Here is a 19452-nt window from a genome sequence, read left to right as displayed (position 1 = left end):
TTACAAGAAATTTTGGATTCAAATTCATTTCCTCCAGAGATGACACAGCAGGGCAAGTATAAATTAGCCCTAGTATCTTAACATCCTAAGATTAGAAGGGACCTTTATAGCTATCTAGAAAAGTATTTGCTAAATTTATTAATTGAGATTACATAAATATCTAAAGAGAAGCTGGGATTGCAGAGAACATTTATTGCCTCCTTGAAAGCCTTTGTTGACAGCAGAATATAAATTCATTAAAGAGATTTGTGTTTTTGTTCCTTTTAAGATTCTGCATGTTTTACCATGAAGTTTCACTAAGCCTCAATCTGCATCAAACTGTGGAATGAACTGAACTAATTTGCAGAACTTCAAGAGAAACCCAATACTTCAAATTTATCTGTTAGCCAAGGTATTTTGAAGCTGGGGGAAAAATCCTTTTAATTGAGTCTTTGTGAATAAATCCACATTGGGAAGGAATGGAATGTTTGATTTGAAATGGGCTATTGAAATGGAAGAACAAATTAATCGTGAACCCAGCCATTATTTTCCTATTTCTAAATTGAGTCACTTGAAATTTCTGAGAGGGAGTGAGCATATAGTATTTAAAATGAATATAAATTTAAAATTAGAAAAAGTTTTGTTATAGAAAATACTTTAAAACAAATCGAGCAAAAAGGAAAAATTTGCCAATTAGCAGCCATTATTGTGATATACACGTTGTTGAGATTGTGGTATATACATTTATAGCCTTTTTAAAAACTCACATATATGTATATCATTGTGTGAAGACATACTTATGTATTCATATTATAACTTTAAAGAAAAGATTTCTTGAAGGCAAGACTAGTAACTGACCAATAGCTCTTTATGAAAAACTATGTATGTATGTATGTGAGTGTATGTCTGTATATATATATTTGTGTGTGTATATATATATATATGCACACAATCATTTATCTGAGGGAACTTGTAAACTTGCAGTCGTGTATCAGAGGGAACTTGTAAACAGAACATGTACAGAATTTTTACAGCTTAATAATAAAGACAATCCAATTAAAGAATGGGCAAAGTATTTGAATGGTTATTTTTCCAAAGAAGGTATTCAGATGGCCAATAAGCACATTAGAAATGCTCAGCATTGGCCGGGCGCGGTGGCTCAAGCCTGTAATCCCAGCACTTTGGGAGGCCGAGACGGGCGGATCACAAGGTCAGGAGTTCGAGACCATCCTGGCTAACACGGTGAAACCCTGTCTCTACTAAAAAACACAAAAAAAGCTAGCCGGGCGAGGTGGCTGGCGCCTGTAGTCCCAGCTACTTGGGAGGCTGAGGCAGGAGAATGGCGTAAACCCGGGAGGCGGAGCTTGCAGTGAGCTGAGATCCGGCCACTGCACTCCAGCCCGGGCGACAGAGCGAGACTCCGTCTCAAAAAAAAAAAAAAAGAAATGCTCAGCATCATTCATCATTAGAGAAATGAAAATCAAAATCACAATGAGATACTACTTCACGCCCACCAGGACAGCTATAATAAAAATGACTGATAATAACAAGTGTTGATGAGAAAGTGGATAAATTGAAATCCTCATACACTGTTGGTGGGAATGTAAAATGGTACAACCACTTTGGTAAAGGTCTGGCAGTTCTTTGAAAGGTTAAACATAGAGTTACCAAATAACTCAGCAGTTCCACTCCCAGGTACCTCCCCAAGAGAAATGAAAACGTAACTCTGTACAAAAACTCATACATGACACTATTTGGTTGATGGTTACACTAAACGCCTGGACTTCACAATTATACAATATATACATATACCAAAACAGCATTTATACCCCCTAAATTTATAACAAAAAAACCCCTCCTATGTGAATTTTCATTGCAGCATTATTCATATTAGCCGAAAAATGGAAACAACCCAAATGTCCATCCATGATGAATGGATAAACGGAATGTTTTATATCCATATGATGGAATTTTACTTGGCAATAAAGAGGAATGAAGCACTGATACATGCCACAACATGATGAACCCCTAAACATACTTAAATGATAAGAGGCCAGTCACAGAAGACCACATATTAATATGACATCATTTATATAAAATGTCCAGGATAGTTAAATCTATATGTAGAGAAATTAAATCAGTGTTTGGGGGAAGGGGGTAAGGTCCAGCTAAGGAGGTGTGATTGGTGATGGGTACAGGGTTCTTTCTGGGATGCTGAAAATGTTTTAAAACTGGATGATGGTAATGGTCATACAACTTTGTAAATATGCTAAAAAGCAGTGACCGTACGCTTTGAAAATTTGAATCTATGGTGTGTAAATTATATATTAATAAAGCTGTTACAAATACGGTAGCTTATTTTCTGAGATTTCCTGGCTTGTTCCCCCTTTCTGTTTTATCTGTACCATCTCTTTTCTTTTTTTTTCTATTTTCTGTCTCCTGATCAAGCACTTTCTTGTCGGTGTGAGTTCCTGTCTTAGATGTGAGTCCTGGAGTGTCAGTTTCCAGAGTTTATACCTTTAGACTTTGCTGTAGGCACTTCTGCTCACTTACTAGCTGGAATACAGAAAAGCTTATGGTTTCAGCCCCTGTGCTCCCATGGGCAGGCCGTGATTGACATGAGTACCTGTTGGCTGCCTTGCAGATCTGTTCTCTGGCCCGTCAGTCACCCGGCTGCTTCGCTTTGTGTCTTTCCTCAGAGATGCCAAGATTCTGCAAGTCTTGTATGTGGTTTGTACCAAAGTCACTTTTATTTTTGGATTCAGGAGGATACTTTCTCATCTAACTTTGTTGTAAATGTTGTCCATGGGTTTTGTTTTTGATGTCGATTGTTCTGTTTTTCTGTGGAGAGTTGGGAAAATTAAAAAATTTTGCTTCCTTGCTGTGACCAGCTTCCTAGAATTCAGAAGTGTAATCTTTCTGGCTGTTTGAGGAAGGTATTTGGAGGGAATTGGTCTGACAAAAACAGAAGATATTGTTCTGGAGATTTTAATGTCCTTGAGGAAAGAACTCTTGGCCTATTAATCTATTTAAATCTATTTAAATCTCTTTAAACCCAGGCCCTGGCATTAGTAAACACTCAAATATTCTTGGATTGTTGTTGAATTCGTTGAATGTAGATGTGCAGAGAGGTGAATGGCAGCCTGAACGAGGTGGGCTAGAATTTATAGCTGGTACCCACTTACCAGTGTTGTCATTGAGGGGGCTGGACGAATAGTTCCTCCTCCTTACGCATGCAGATCGGAAACACTTCTGAAGCTTTGGTCAGCTTGTCTCACATGCCTCAGTTTATAACAAACGTCTGAAATGATACGTAACTATCATGTGAAGTTTTGGTCTCACTAGGGTATCGATACTAGGGTGTTGATGATCTAAATGATGCAGATCCTGCATGCATCTGAATGAGTGTAACTAGAAACCCTTAATTAACCCTTAGATGCTGGGTCTGTTTTCCAAGTCCAAGATGCTTTGGATTCCGTTTTTGTACACTAAACTCCTATCAACCCTGCTTGTGGGTAACCAAAGCACGTGTAGTGGTTTAATCATGCAGGACCTTTCCAATTTGGTATGGAGGGAACTGCCTGATTTTTCCTGAGCTCTCTAATAATCACTTTCATTTACTCTACTCTTACATGAATCATAAAATGTTAGTAAATAGAACTATATATGTTATGGAGATGAATTCCCTAAAGGCCCCCTCAGTGACAACACTGTGATGTGTGCTCTATCCTTCTCGATCCTCTTATCGTCACCAACACCTACCATCAGAGGTTTCATTTCCTTGGTGCTCTGTTTTGCAACATGTCCTTGGAGAAAAGGTTGCTGAGGTTGAAATGAAGGACAAAGCCATACAATGTGCCGTCTGTTGAAGACAGCATATTTTTGTGTGTTTTAACAAAGGCCTGCAATGCTTTAATTTGAAGAAGTTGAGTTGGGTGGCAATTTAAGTACCTTGGACATTTTTCAAACCCAGGTGATGCCCAGTGATCTTGGTTGTAAGTAAAGTATGTAAATAATAGAATTATAAAGAATCCAGTGTTTACTTTCTGAGTGGCAGTGAAGAGGCTTAGTGTTTTCCTTCTGGGTTGGCTTCTTGGATGTGTTTCTCAATAAATTCTCTAGAGATATGTGTGTCAAGTCAGCTTGTTAAAAAGCAAAGAAACGTAAAGGCATGTAGCCCTCACAGTTGGATGCTTTTAAACACTGCAGCTGTTTGAAAGGCCGGAGTGTACGAATTCAATTATGACTGAGAAACCTATCATCTCTCCCTGTTAGTGCTTGTCATGAAATCCTTCTTAAAATAATGGTAGCCAAGGGAGGAAAGATGTGCAAGGAATATAGACAGCTTCAGTCAATTTAAAAAGGAACAAAAGACAAAAAATAAAAGGACACTTACTTCTTAAAAGATAAATGAAGGATTATAATCTTGGTTCAGCATGCTAGAAGTTTACTCAAACTTCCATTTTTTTTTGGTCTACTCTTTGAAACTGTGCCTTATTTTGTACCTAGTGGTTAATTTAACTCTTTAAACAAATAAGTTTTTGGCTTAAAGCTTTTCTGCATTATTATTTACAACCTTCTTTTGGTAATAATAAAAGATGATTACGGTAAAGTTTATAAAATAGAAAAATATAGAAAGTTAAAAAAAAAGAAAAATAACCTCCCTTTCAATGTTTCGTCCTCTCAGGAAATTATAGATTGATGCATACCCTAGACTTAAAAAATTCATATGACCGGGCGCGGTGGGATCCGGGCTAGGATCACGCCTGTAATCTTAGCACTTTGGGAGGCCAAGGTGGGCATATTGCCTGAGCTGAGGAGTTTGAGACCAGCCTGGGCAACACAGTGAAACCCCATCTATACTGAAATACAAAAGAAATTATTTGGGCATGGCAGTGTGCACCTGTAGTGCCAGCTGCTTGGGAGGCTGAGGCAGGAGAATGGTGTGAACCTGGGAGGCAGAGGTTGCAGTGAGCTGAGATTGCATCACTGCACTCCAGCCTGGGCGACAGAGTGAGACTCCATCTCTCCACTAAAAAAAAAAAAAAAAAAAAAAAAAAAAGCATATATACATGTATATATACAGACACACACACAATATAATTTGTTGTGATGTATAAATTGCATTTTTTTTTTGCAAACATTGTATGTTTATTATTCTGCAGCATGGTTTGTTTCACCTAATAGTTCATGGTCTTATCTCCATATAGCTGAGATCTGATGAACTGTATTCTCCCTTTTTGTGTCAGTAAAGGTATTAGATACATAATGGCCCATATGTGAGAAAGATATCAGGGGAAACTGCAGCCCTACCCAAATAGTTTGCCCTTCTCAACCCCTGGCCTAAATGGATGTGTAGTACCTAGAAGTCATTTAACAGCTGTCAAATCAATTGCACGGCTGCTGGTGTCATAGAGGACAGGCAGCAGCTGGTGGGCAAGTGTAACCATCCCCATTTCTCTGCATGGGGGGAGGGGGGACAGCAGCAGATGGACATAGTTCTACTGTTGTTCAATTTTTAACTGTAATTTAAGGGCTTTCCATTAGATGTTTAATTTTAAAGTCACAAAAAGTGATTTTAGTGAAATATTTAAAAACGATTTAGATAAGTTAGAAGAAAAGAATTATCCATGGTCCCTGGCTACCCAAATGTAATTATTGTTAACATTCTGTGATTTTTCTTTTCGTTCATGCCTTTTCTTGAATCTGTTGTTAGAAATGGCACTTTACCTCTGTGGTCTTCCTCCCTAAAACCCATCACTCAGTCTAATCATGAGAAAAACATCAGATAAATCCTGATAAAGAAACGTTTTTAACAAATTCCTCTTGAGAACCCCTCAGAACTGTCACTGTCATTAAAAACAATGAACATCCGAGAAACTGTCACAGCCAAGAGGAGCTTAGGGAGACATGATGACTAAATGTAATGTGTTGTCCTGGATGGGATTCTGAAACAGAAAAAGGACATTTGGGTGTCCATACTGAGGAGGGATGTTAACAATAGAAGAAACTGGGTATGGATTATAAGGAAACTTTTTCAACTGTCTTCACCTTTTCTGTAAATCTAAAACTATTCTGAAATAAGATCAAATACATCTTTTAAAAAGCATTACAATAATACTATATATGCAGTTTTGAACTCTGCTTTTTCTTATGTGCCATCTTTTTAAAAAATCTAGTGATTGTTCACTATTTATCAAAATGAATGTGCTTTGATTCACGTAACTATTGCCTTTGTTGGGGAGATATGTATGTGTGTGTGTGTGTGTGTGTGTGTGTGTGTATGTGTATATATATATATTCCCCCCTACAAAGCCTATTCTGATTTACAGTTACACCACCTATATATATAAATACCGGATTTCCTTGAACTTTCTCTAGCATTCTGTATAATCTTTCCTGAAACTAGTATCTTGATTTAATCTGTTATTTCTTTACTGAAGTTCAAATGTAAGCATTTCCCCATTAGGTTTGTTTTACTACTTCTCTTAAGAAGTCTCTCCTCACATTAATTGTCCCACTTGTGCCTGTGTTTTTCTTGTGAGTTTCCTTGAGCTCTTTAAATAGTACACACACAGCTTTCAATAATAAGCACAAACAGAGGTGGGAAATTGGACTTAATAAGTATTCTTTTGTAATGATCCTGTAGAATGCAACTAGGAAGAGGAAAAATTATAATTTATTAAAATAAAAACTAATGTAATTGAAATTCATGTCAAAAGAAAATACAGAATGATAGTAAGTAGTAGCTCATTTTCTTTGTCTTTGCTTTATTTTGGAGCAGCATGTGTGTTTTGGAAATGTTGGGTTGTTTAACAACATTGTTTATACTTCCTGCCTTTATTTTTTAAGGTATTTGCTAGATCAAAAATAATACATTTTGTAACCACATGGTAACATACAAGAGAATCTCAAAACATTTAGAATGTAATTTCTTTAAGCAATATGAATAGAGCCTATAATTAAAATATTTTGTTTAATAATAACGAAAAACTAGCTGTTAGTAAGTGATTTTGTTGCTAGCTACGAAACTAGAACTAATAATTATCTTAATCCTTTCTCCCCTGCCCAAAAACCCCACAAACTTTTCCCCTAAAAATAAAGTAAGTCGTGTTGTGAAGTAGAGGATCCAGTGGAATTAAAAATGCATCGACCCACGGCCTCCTGGTACCTGGCCATGTGCAGGAGTAGGTCTTCATCCATGGGTGAACAGCAGTTCAGTCTGCTGGTTTGGTTTATTTTGGCCCTGCACGCCTGGAACAGACTCTTGAGAGAGGGGCCCAGGAGCACGGGGGCTGCATGTTCTTTCCCCATGACTGCAAATGCCCCACATACTGTGAAACTGGACTGCGGAGCTCATTAACCCAGACCTGATGACTGGCAGGCTTCACAGCTTCCTCTGATTTTGACAGGGAATGGAAGATGTTCAGACACCTCGTGTGTGTAACTTACCTCCCTGTGAGCTCCATTTTTGCTTTTTGTGCTTAGGCAGTATCTATTTTTAGTTATTAAAAAGTCTCTTGTATCTCTCTTACTTTTACCTTCTTTATAAATTCTACCTTTTTTTCTGTACTAACTTGAATTAAAATATGTATATAATATGATTTGTTAGAAATCTTTTCATCACAGATCATGCATGATACAGCGTGTGTGTGTGTGTTTGTGTATGTGTGTTTGTTTACTAGGGGTGGAAGACCACGTGGAAAATGAAATTGTTTTTAAAGTAAAAGTGTATATACCAAGTAAAATTTATAGATCGGGGTAGACAAATTATCTTTTAAATGGAGAATGTTTCAGATTGCTCAACTTAAAACTTCTTATCCTTTTTTATGAAGCTATTACCTGAGAATGGAAGTATTTATTATGCCAGAATCATTATTATAAACCTTGGTTAGTTCTTATATTGAAAGAATGGAGAAATGTTCTATTCAATCCTTTGGCATGTTTCAACTAAAGCTTAAGTTGCGGGAGAGAAGAATGAAGGTATATTGGGGAGATGGGGGACAAAACCCTTTTAGGTCTGCCACAAGCTCTAAATTACTTGGACACCTTGTTGTATATTAAGAAGTAATTCAGATTTTAGTTTATTTGATAATATATCTTACATATTTTAATATAAAGATGTTTTTAAAAGCGTGGCAGTAAAATTATTTAACCCCCCACTCTCCAGTCTGTAAGTCAGAATGATTCTACTAGAATCTGTGCCATGTTCATCCTTGACTTTAGGGCACCCTTGGTGGGTGGTTACACATCCTACAGTGTACATATAGCTCAGTTAATATAGCTTTGCATTAGATACAGGAGGAAGGGCTCAAGATCTACATGTTTCAAAAGATTCCAAGCAGAGTTTGTGTTTGAAGTGTTCACTTCAGCAAAAGTCCACAGGTTTTCATGAATTGAATAATTCCTCACTGCTTAATGTTCATTTTCCATTAATTGAAGCATTCCTTCATTCATTTGACAAATGTTCCAGTCTCCAGGACTGAAAAAGGGTCTGTCTCAATGGAGTTTACAGTGTAGCTTTTCCTATGATTTCTAGGTTGATAGATACATTCTAAAACTAGTTAAAACTTGTTGCCTTTATTCTCCAGTAGCTATCAACAATAGCAACAACAACAAAAATCAACCCCAAAGCATCTTCATTATCTGGAGGATAAACCTACTGCAGTCTGTGAGTGAGAAAATGTAGAATAATCTGTATATTCTGTTAATTCTTGCTAAAAAAGAGAATTTCTTATTGCCAGAGTATTATATTTTTTATTTTGTACATAACTCTTGATAGGAAAGAATAGATTGTGCCGTTCTTTTGCGAAGGTGAAGTCCTGTGTGCTTGTGCTTTCTGATTATACGTTACTTTCAGCTATTGAAAAAACTGCTTAATGCCAAGGTCATGTAGTATCAGGCACTGACTAAAGATAGTTATGCGGGTGGACCTTGACTGAAGTACCTGATGCAAAAACAGTCCTTACTGACAAATTGAATCAGTTATTCACCACCATTGTGCAATCTCCCACAATTGTGGGAGATTTGGAGATTTGGGGTTTGGGAGATACTGTGACTTTAGAGAAAGAAAGGGGGAAATTAAGAACAAGTAAGAGAACTAATCCTGGAAACAAGCTCTCACACAAGCTTGGGGATAGAGCTGGGTCAGGGAGAAGGGGAGTATGTGGAACTTCCTTTGTGAGAATATTTTCCTTGTTTTCAGACTCATTTTTGAAAGCATTTTGATACGAGAGATCAAGAGATCATCTCATTTTAGTCTAACACTAATATTATGTAAAGGAAACTAAAGCTTGTTTATTTAGAGTGACTTGTCCAGGGTCACATGGTTATTTAGTGACAGCATATATGCATATAGAATCTAGAAACTTGTTCTGGATTTTTCCTGTGACACTAACTCTTTCTCTGGAGTGCTCATTGCTAATGGGTGATGGTTGCACATGAAGCTGGAGAAGTGATCGACGCCATATGGGGGAAAGCTTTGTGCGTCCTTGTGAGGAATTTCACTATATGTGTGTGTGCTGGAGAGCTAGTGCCAATTTTAAACATGGATGTGGCCGGGCACGGTGGCCCATGCCTGGTAACCCCAGCACTTTGGGAGGCCGAGGCGGGTAGATCACGAGGTCAGGAGATCGAGACCATCCTGGCTAACACAGTGAAACCCCTGTCTACTAAAAAACAACAACAACAACAAAAAACCCCAAAGAATTAGCTGGGCATAGTGGCGGACTCCTGTAGTCCCAGCTACTTGGGAGGCTCAGGCAGGAGAATCGCTTGAACCCGGGAGGTGGAGGTTGCAGTGAGCTGAGGTCATGCCACTCCCCTCCAGCCTGGGCAACAGAGTGAGATTCTGTCTCAAAAAAAAAAAAAAAAAAAAAAAGCATGGATTTAATGTTAGGTTTTTATTTAGAAAGAACACTTTGACTGTGATTTGGAGAATGGGGTGTATTGGAAGTAGTGGTGGTGGTAAATGGGTGAAGGGGTATATTAGGAAGCTACTGAGAGTTGTTCATGCAAAAAATAATGGGAACCATATAAACAGTGGAAGTGGAAAAACAGTGGGGCTGGTTAGAGCAATATTAAAGAGGAAGAGAAATAGGATTTAGTGATTGTATGTTGGTGGTAGGATGGGGTGAAAGGAGGGAGAGAAATGAAGTGTTTTGGTTTTCTAGGGTACATAACAATTCACCTTTCTAATTAATGGCTTAAATCAACAGCAGTTGTTTATTTGCCCACTCTTCTCCAATTTGGTTAGGGCTCGGTGGATGACTCATCTGTACTCCACACAGTGTCTGCCAGAGCTGGAATTTTCAGGATGGCTTCTTTACTGGGTGGTGCCTCAGCTGACCTTGTGGTGTCATCTAGGGACTGGCTGGGAATGGCTCTCCTTTTGGTCTCTCCCCAACGCAAGCATTACCTCCCTTACAGCATGTCAGTCTCATGGTAGTCTGACTTCCTGCATGGTGGCTGGCTTTTCCCTAGAGCTCAATAGTAGAAACTGTTGGCCTTCTTCATACTGGGGTGCAGAAGTCCCAGAACATTAGTTCGACTGTATTCTATTGGTCAGAGCAGCCACAGGGCCAGATTGCATTCAAGAAGAAGGGAAATACTTCCCATCAAAGAATTTATGGACACATATTTAATCCATCACAGTGTGCCCTCTGGCCACAAATTATTTACATTTCTTCAAAGGCAAAACACAATTGCTCACTCCCAAGATGCCCGGCAGTCTCAGCCCATTATAGCATTAGGCTCTGACTCAGATACCAGAATTACATTCATTAAATCATATGGAGGTGTAGATGAGGTGGGTTGGGTGTGGTTTCTCAGTGGCAGAGGTGTGTGAACTAAATAGAAGGACAAGTTATTTGTCCCCTAGCCCCCCATATATAAAACAGGAATATAGGGATGATATAAGCCCAATAGACACCCCTGTTCAAAATGGATGTGTGGCAGTGGGTTACAGTACCATAGAACAGGTACTGGTCCATAGCAGTTCTGAAATTCAGCCAATTCTCAGCCTCAGCTCTCATTGGGAATGATTTTCTGTGGTTCTTGGCTCCATCCTCTGTGTTGTCCTTCCATTCCAGTAAGAAACAGCTGATGTTTGCAGCCGACTCTTTTTTACCATGCTTCCTGCCTATAGAAGTTTGGGGGTTCAGAGGCCTCCTTTATTTTGGGAGATCTTATATCATTTATTCCAAGCTAGTGTAGTACCCCCCAAATTTAAGAACTTTCTGTATATCAGTCCACTCTGTTTGAGAAAAGTCATACCCAAAATATCTTTGAAGATAAGATTGGTTCTTCTCTACTTTAGGCTGGGTGTCAGGATACTGTGGGAGAGCTCCTTAAAGTCTTAGAAACCCCCTTGTCTAGATAAGTGGGTTTGGGAGGTAGGTCCTCAGATCTTTGAGGTTTTTAGAAAAAGGAGTCCTACTTTTTTGGTACTAACCATGGGTCATTTTTACTGTCAGAGCCCTATTTTGGTCCTTGACCTGAGGCTACTTTTTACTGTGAAAGTCTTTTGCTGAGAGGGACTGCAGATGGAAGTAGCTTTACCTTTGGACCCATAACGTTTTGGGTCCTTTATATTTCCTCTGATTTCTGCTTTTCTTAGCTTCTCTTGCTTCTCTCACACTTTATCACAGGCGGTTAAAGGAAGCCAGTTATACTTCCAGCTTTCCGTCTGGAAATCCTCTTAAGTTGACCCCCAAGTTCATTAAATACTCTTTCTCTTGTGTGCATTACAACAGGCTTCCTCATTGTTTGCCAGTTCACAGCTGGTGTCCTCTTCTGTCCTGCCTTCAGTAGCCAGTTGCCTCACTAGCAGCTCCCACTTTCAAACCCACTAGCCATTTCCTCGAGGCCCTTTAGGCTCCACACAAAACCCATTCCCAAAGCCAATGCCACATGTTTTAGATTTTTGTCTTGTTCATTGCATAACAAACCACCTCCAAATGTAGTGGCTTAAAATAACATTTGTTTACTTAGTACCCTGCAGTTTGGATTCTCCTTGGTAAGAACAGCTTATGTCTACTTCACATGGCATCTGCCAGGACTGGAACATCCAAGGTAGCATGTTCCCTCTTGTGTGTGAAGCCTCAACTGAGTGCCTGAAACACTTGGGGCTGGCCAGGCATCTCTTTCTCTCCATGTGGCCTCTATGCTGCAAGCTTGGCCTTCCTCACAGCAAGATGGTCTTATGGTAGTCATGACTTTGGATATTTTCAGACTAGGAAAGTGGAAGTAGCCAAGCCTTCTTAGTACCTAGGCTTGAAGAGCTCAAAATGTTCATCTAATTGCTTCTATTAATCAAAGCAGCCACCTAACCAGGGAAGCAGACAGTATCACCTTTCAGTGGGAAAACTACGAAGAATTTGTAACCATCTCTAATCTACTATAATAGGATAATTCCTAGGTTTTTCTGGTTTAGCATTGGTAGATTATGATACTGTTCCCTTGAACTGGTTTTTCTTGGAAAGGTCATGGTTCATTTACATTTCAAAGAAACCAACTCCAAAACAAACAAATGAAAAAACAGAACAAAACCAAAAAGCAAATCAAATCAAATCAAACAAACAAAAAGCCAAATAGGAAAAGAAAGACCTGTTAGCGTTGTAGACTGACTTATCTTTTCACTCCTTGCCGTCTCCACGCAATATGTTACTGTTTTCACACCTTCTACCATTTATCTCAGTTTTCTCTTTTCAGCTACAGACAGTATCACTTAACATTTCTATGTTAGTTCTACTGCCTTTCCTTTTCTTTTCCTCCACTTCCACTTTATAGTTTCTGGTATCTGCCCTTTATTTTTTATGTTGTTTAAATTGATATCACATTGTGATGTGTTCATAGTTAATTTCATGCTTTGTAGTTGATTTTAGGAGTTGATTATTACTGGACTAAAGGTTTTACGCTAATACGACTGTGTAAATATTTACTAAAGAGTCACTGTGCCATGACTACACTTTTTTGTTTGGCAGCTTTTTGTTTTTCCTGGAGTTTCTGCTTACCATTTTTTTCTTGCCTTCTCTGCTTTAATCAGACCCTTAAATTCTTCTGACATCTCAAGCATGCTAATTAACCTATGAAATCCGTTCATTTGTTCATTTCCTAGATGCTTCTCAGCTAGGACCCTCAGCTGTCCTGTTTCAGTTGGGACTGATGGCAATGTGTCCTCAGGGTTGGATTCTCTATTTCTTAGATTGTATGGCTTCCTGTTTCTTATTTTACTGTCTGGTTTTGCTTCAGCATATCTTTAAGTAACCTCTCTAAAATGCTTTTATGTGTAAAATTTCTGAATCTTTTCTCATCTGAAAATATGTCTATTCTTTAATCAGAGTTTCTTCAAACACCGCATGTTCTCACTCATAGGTGGGAATTGAACAATGAGATCACTTGGACTTGGGAAGGGGAACGTCACACACCAGGGTCTATTATGGGGAGCGGGGAGGAGGGAGGGATTGCATTGGGAGTTATGACTGATGTAAATGACGAGTTGATGGGTGCTGACGAGTTGACGGGTGCAGCACACCAACATGGCACAAGTATACATATGTAATAAACCTACACGTTATGCACATGTACCCTAGAACTTAAAGTATAATACTAATAATAATAAAAAAGAATTTCTTTCAGTGTTGTAGGCAAAGAAATACTCAAGTGCTCAGAATGTTATTCCCTAAGGATGCTGTAAATATATCTGAGGGTGTATGATTACTTGTTTCTGTTGTTTTCCCCAAATTTGTTTTCTGATCTTATATTCCTGCTTCATCATTATTTAATTTTTTCTTTTGCTTATTAATATTTTTGAATTTTAGGAATTACATTCAGACATTAGTTACTGGGTTTTAAAAATTTATAATTAATTACACTAGATGGCAAATTTGTGAAATTCTCCCTAAATGGCTTTACTAGGAAATCATTATTGTGACACAAATACAATATGCCTATTTTAGAAAAGTCTGTAAAATTTCTGGAATATCTACTCCTTTCAGTCCCTATTTAAGAATCTCTTTACTTTTTTCCTGGTGCGATAAAGTTGGATTGCTTAAACCTTTTCAGGACAGCTTTGTCTTTTAAAAACATAGCCACCAAGATCTGGAACATTTTAGGCCTTTGACCAGTGGTGCTTTTTAAGTCATTTCTATCGCCCTTCTTTGAAACAGCTGTGGAGACAATAAAGGTTGATCTATAAACTCCATTAATAGCATTCATGGCTGGAATAAAACTATGCTTTATTGTTTTAGTATAATGAATGGACCTGTCTGGAAGGCCCACTGATTTTTTTCTATGTCTGTAGAGATGTGAAATTTGCAGCTTGTGGTTTTTAATGAAGGAAACCGGATTAAACATTTACCCCTTACATAAATTATAAGCAGGTGAAATAAACCTGTGGAACACCTTTGTGAAAGCAGGAGCCACATTAATCGCAGGTCATGAGAAAAACGAGGGGCTTTGTTGAGAAAGTCCAGAGCCAATGGGTTGCAAAACCACCCTGATCCTGTTTATAAATAGGCGTAAACAAGCCAAGCAATTAAGTGGGAGGGGCACAACAACTTACTGATTGTGGAGCCAGGATACTTACCAAGGTATCATTCTTTTATTTAGTTATTTATTTATTTTTTTGAGACGGAGTCTCACTCTTGCCCAGGCTGGAGTGCAGTGGCGCGATCTCGGCTCACTGCAACCTCCGCCTCCTGGGTTCAAGTGATTCTCCTGCCTCAGCCTCCCAAGTAGCTGGGACTACAGGTGCACGCCACCATACCCGACTGATTTTTGTATTTTTAGTAGAGATAGGGTTTCTCCATGTTGTCCAGGCTGGTCTCGAGCTCCAGATGATCCACCTGCCTCGTCCTCCCAAAGTGCTGGGATTACAGGCGTGAGCCACCGCACCTGGCCGTATCATTTATTTTCACTGGCAGATTGTGAACTTCATAAACTCTTTATGATTTTGCTGTTTCCAGCAACTCATAGAGGAATACCAGGAATCTTTATAAATAGCCTTTGGTTGTATGCAGATTATTGTATTATATGTTGGAGGAATGGATTTCATATTGTGACTTTTGCACTTTACCACTCACTTTAAAAAATATTTGAGAAAAGGGCCTTCTAGTTGGAACTCAGTCTTGTACATGTTTGTTCCTGTTTAGATATACCACAAAGAGGCACAGTCTCAGTGGTGAGGAGTTGCTAAGGAGGACGTAGCAGTTGATACATCTGTTTTATGCCTACCCTTACCCACTGCTGAGTAGTTACCAACCAGTACATTTCAGGGAACTTGTACCTTTGTCCTACCACATCTGTCTCAGGCCTCCTTTAACACAAAGGAATGGCAGCATTCTTTTTAGAAAATATATTCTAATTGGATAAATATTTTTTGATTTCACACATACTGCCTGCAAACATACTTCTGTACTTAATACCTATACTCCTATTGTAAATGGTTGTTTTTATACTTGGTACCTTCTATACTCAATGCATTCTCTTTTCTGTGATCCCGCTTCCCCTCCCCCACCTGTACACTCTTCCAAATTGTAGCAAGGTTTTGCACGTTGCAGTTGCTCAATAAATGTTTGTTGAATGAAATTAATTGGCTACAGTCTGTTCCTGTTTCCCTTTAACTTAAATCTGCACAATATTCCTGTATTGAAAGCACAATAACATTATTTGCAGTGTTCAGAATCATTGCCAAGGATACGTTTGATTTTCAGGTCATACTGAGAAGTAACAATGAACAAATGAATGAACAAAACAGCTAACCACATACATTTTAATTTCTTTAAAGATTGGCAAATCTAGCTTCTATTGTGTTTGAAATATAAAACATATTTATGTTTGCTATTTAAGAATAAGGTTTATATTTTGGCAAGTATTTGGCATGTAGGTGATTCTTTCTGAGCATTCTTTTTCTTTTCTGTGTTTTCCTTAAAATTAAAAAAAAATTATACAGCTGAAACATCTGGCAGATCTGATTTAATACACGGCCAAAATAACCATTGTTCTTTCCATGATTGTCAATTCTTTTGATGACCTCTTGTGTTTAATAATGTCGTTTCCTTTTTAGATTTCACAACGGTTATGGCTAGATAACCATGAAAATCTGTGGAATCTAAACTATGGTTCTGCTAAACCTTTGTTAATAAATGAGGAAGTAAAATGAATATGAATTTGAGCTTAAAATTAATGGGTCTGAGATGACAGTAAACTTGTTTTAAATATCTGAGTTTGCATATCAGCTCTGTTTACTAGTCTCATGACTTTTCTTTCTGCAAGTTAATTATATTTGTCTTGTCTTAAAAGGTAATTGTAAGAATCATCAGTAGTTGAAAAGCACTTTGTAGCTATTAGCTGTATATATGAGATTACAATTACCAAGTCATATTATATAATCCCTATTTCAAAGCAATTCACATAAGCATTTTCAGAAATCAAATCATTCTGATAGACTGACTCATATTCTTCCTCTAAGAAAATAAATATCTGTATTACTTAATAAATAGTTTTTTTTTTTTTTTTTGAGACAGAGTTTTTCTTTTGTTGCCCAGGCTGAAGTGCAATGGTGCGATCTCTACTCACTGCACACCCTCCGTCTCCCTGGTTCGATTCTCCCGCCTTAGCCTCCCGAGTAGCAGGGATTATAGGCACGTGCCACCATGCCTGACTAATTTTGTATTTTTAGTAGAGACGGGGTTTCTCCATGTTGGTCAGGCTGGTCGCGAACTCCCAACCTTAGGTGATCTGCCCACCTCGGCCTCCCAAAGTGCTGGGATTACAGGCATGAGCCACTGTGCCCAGCCAAAGATTTTATTTATATCATTTACAAAAATTTTCCCCAAGAATGTGGAACCTACAAATTTCTCAGGTCTAGGTAACTCTAAACCACTGTATTGTTGCACTGAAAAATTTGCTGTTTGTAGATCTGGCCTGTGCCTAGCAAGCCAAGTGGCTATGAGTGGGTAGAATATTATCTGGTGGATCGAATGCAGCAGAGGATATTCACCATCCATTCAGACTTGTAAAGTGTTTGGAGTGGAGCCTGGCAGACAATATGCCACATCATACAATGTTTATTATATAGATATTAAGAACTGAGACAATATTTATTAATTCTACTGAAAAGATGATTAAGTGTAACATTCCAGAGACCCGCCTGGGAGAATGAGGGGTGAAATGTGTGAATGCAAGGGTTTTAGCAGTGTCTAAGAGATGACTATCTACCTCTTGTTTAAAGAGTTTGCCAGCAAAAGAAAGGAAAAAACAAAACCAAATGCAGTAGTAAGAGCAAACAAAGGCTGAAGGTGTGTGTGTGTGTGTGTGTGTGTGTGTGTGTGTGTGTGTGTGTATTTTAATTTAAATTTATTATTTGTTTTGACATTACAAAAGAGATGATGCCCCCAGGGAAGAAATGACTGCAGGTCTAAATAAGGAAGGGTATACTGTAGGATTTGGAATTCTAGCAAAGTAGAGGTGGATTAAGGGCTCAGCAAACTGAAAGGAATAACTATAAATCAGAGAAAAAAGGCTAGGTACAGTGGCTGACTCCTGTAATTCCAGCATTTTGGGAGGCCAAGGCAGGAGGATCACTTAAGGCTAGGAGTTCAAGACAAGCCTGGCAATATATCAAGACCCTATCTCTACAAAAACAAAAATAAAAATTAGCTGGTGTGGTGGCGCATGCTTGTAGTCCCAGCTCCTCAGGAGGCCGAGGTGGGAGGATCAATTGAGCCCAGGAATTTGAGGTTGCAGTGAGCTGTGATTCTGCAACTGCAGTCCAGCTGGGGGAACAGAGAGAGACTCTGTCTCTTAAAAAAGAAGAAGATGAAGAAGGAGAATGGGGAGGAGGATGAGGAGGGGGAAGAAGGGGAGGGGGAGGAAAAAGAAGGGGAAGAGGAAGAAGAAGAAAAGGAAAATGTCTTCAGTGGTTAAAGTATGAGAGGACAGAAGGAGGGACAGTGAGATATTGAAGTGGAATTAGGAGCACATGAGAACATTTATGTGAGGTTGTCATGCAAGCGCCAGTGAATTAAAAGTGGATTGTCTGCTTGAGGATCTTCTCTTCTTTAAGATGACTAGAGGATAAATGAAATATACGAAATGATCAGCTGAGGGGTATGATGGAGAATGAATGCTGGTAAGGAAGTAGAAATAAAGTGAGAAAGAGGATATGCCAATATTAGGGTCAAAAATAGGGTCATTTTTGCGTTTATTTTGTGTGCATTTAAAAATACAGTCTTTTGGTTATTTATCCAACACATATTTATATGTTTATTTATTCAGCAAATATTTGTTGAAAGTCTTTGGTTTTATAGGGCTTCTTTTTATCATGGGAAGACAGACATTAAAAAGATAAAAAAGTACAATATTATAGCATGCTAAGTGGTGAGAAGTGCTTAGGATACAAATTTTACAGGAAAGGGGTCGGAGAGAAAGCAAGAGAAGGAAAGAGAAAAAGAAATAATGACAGACCGGAGAAAGAATGAGAGAAAGCGAGAGAGTTTCAGTGAGTGCGCCCAATGGAGTTGTCACTGAAAAGACAATAGGTGAGTAAAGATCTAAGGAAGTGAGAGAGAGGAACAGGACTTCCGTGGCCCAGGAGGAAGGCTCCTGCTCTGTGGAGGAGCAGTCAGGAGGCCATGTGGCTGGAGTGGACTGAGTGAGGGAGAGTGGCGGGTGAGGAGCTCAGAGAGGGAGTAGGGCATCAGATGGTACAGGGTCTTGTAAGCCGGGAGACTGCATGAAATGACTAAGTGGAGCAAGTGTAAATAGGAAAGAGGAAAGGGTCAATCACAGAGCCCTGGGTCGTCCCACGGATGAGAGTTCTGAGAGATGAGAAGGAATAAACAAAGGAGTCTGAAGGAGAGCCAGTGAAGGGAGAAAACCTAGCACAGTCAAGTGTCCTGGTAGCCAAGTGAAAGAAGTATGTCAAGGCTGAGGAAGTGGTCTTTTCTGTCAAGTGTACCCCTTGGGTCTAGTATGATAGGGACTGGGAATTAACCATTGGATTTAGCAATGTGGCAGCCATACCAGCTGCTTTGTTGGGTTGGCAGGAGTAATTGCCTGATGTTATATGGGTTCAAGAAGGAAAGGGAGGAGAGAAATCACAAACAGTAAATGCAGGCAACTCTTTTGGAGTTTAACTGCATCTAGGAGGAGGGAATTGGCCTGGTAGTTAGAGAAGGAAGTGAGGTCAAAAGAATTCTTTTAGGATGAGAGGTAAAAATAGCGTGTGTGTGTAAACTGATGGGGAGGATAGAGTAGAGAAGGAAAAATTGATGTTGTGGAAGAGAGAGGGGAGAAAAGCTACAGCAGTGTCCTTAAGTGTGCAGGAGGCCATGACATCTGATATACAAGTTGTTTGTGTGTGTGTGTGTGTGTGTGTGTGTGTGTGGTGGGGGAAAAAGTGGCCTTAGCTAGTGTGTGCATAGTATCAGGAAAGAAGGCATAGTGTAAGCACAGTTAGATGTGAAGGTC

At 38.9% G+C, this 19452-nt stretch overlaps 1 protein-coding gene across 1 annotated transcript in view; it reads left to right on the top strand.

The window, feature by feature from the left end:
* The first annotated feature begins 319 nt into the window (after window positions 1–319).
* TBC1D4 (TBC1 domain family member 4) overlaps window positions 320–19452 on the top strand; it is a 129959-nt gene continuing 110826 nt past the window's right edge. Inside the window, exon 1 of the mRNA XM_030922341.1 lies at window positions 320–391. The gene's annotated coding sequence lies outside the window, so the exon portion shown is untranslated. The remainder of the gene's footprint in view (window positions 392–19452) is intronic.

The sequence above is a fragment of the Rhinopithecus roxellana genome, chromosome 18, assembly GCF_007565055.1.
Source record: "Rhinopithecus roxellana isolate Shanxi Qingling chromosome 18, ASM756505v1, whole genome shotgun sequence".
NCBI lineage: Eukaryota > Metazoa > Chordata > Mammalia > Primates > Cercopithecidae > Rhinopithecus > Rhinopithecus roxellana.
This window is presented reverse-complemented; position numbering and strand designations above follow the sequence as displayed.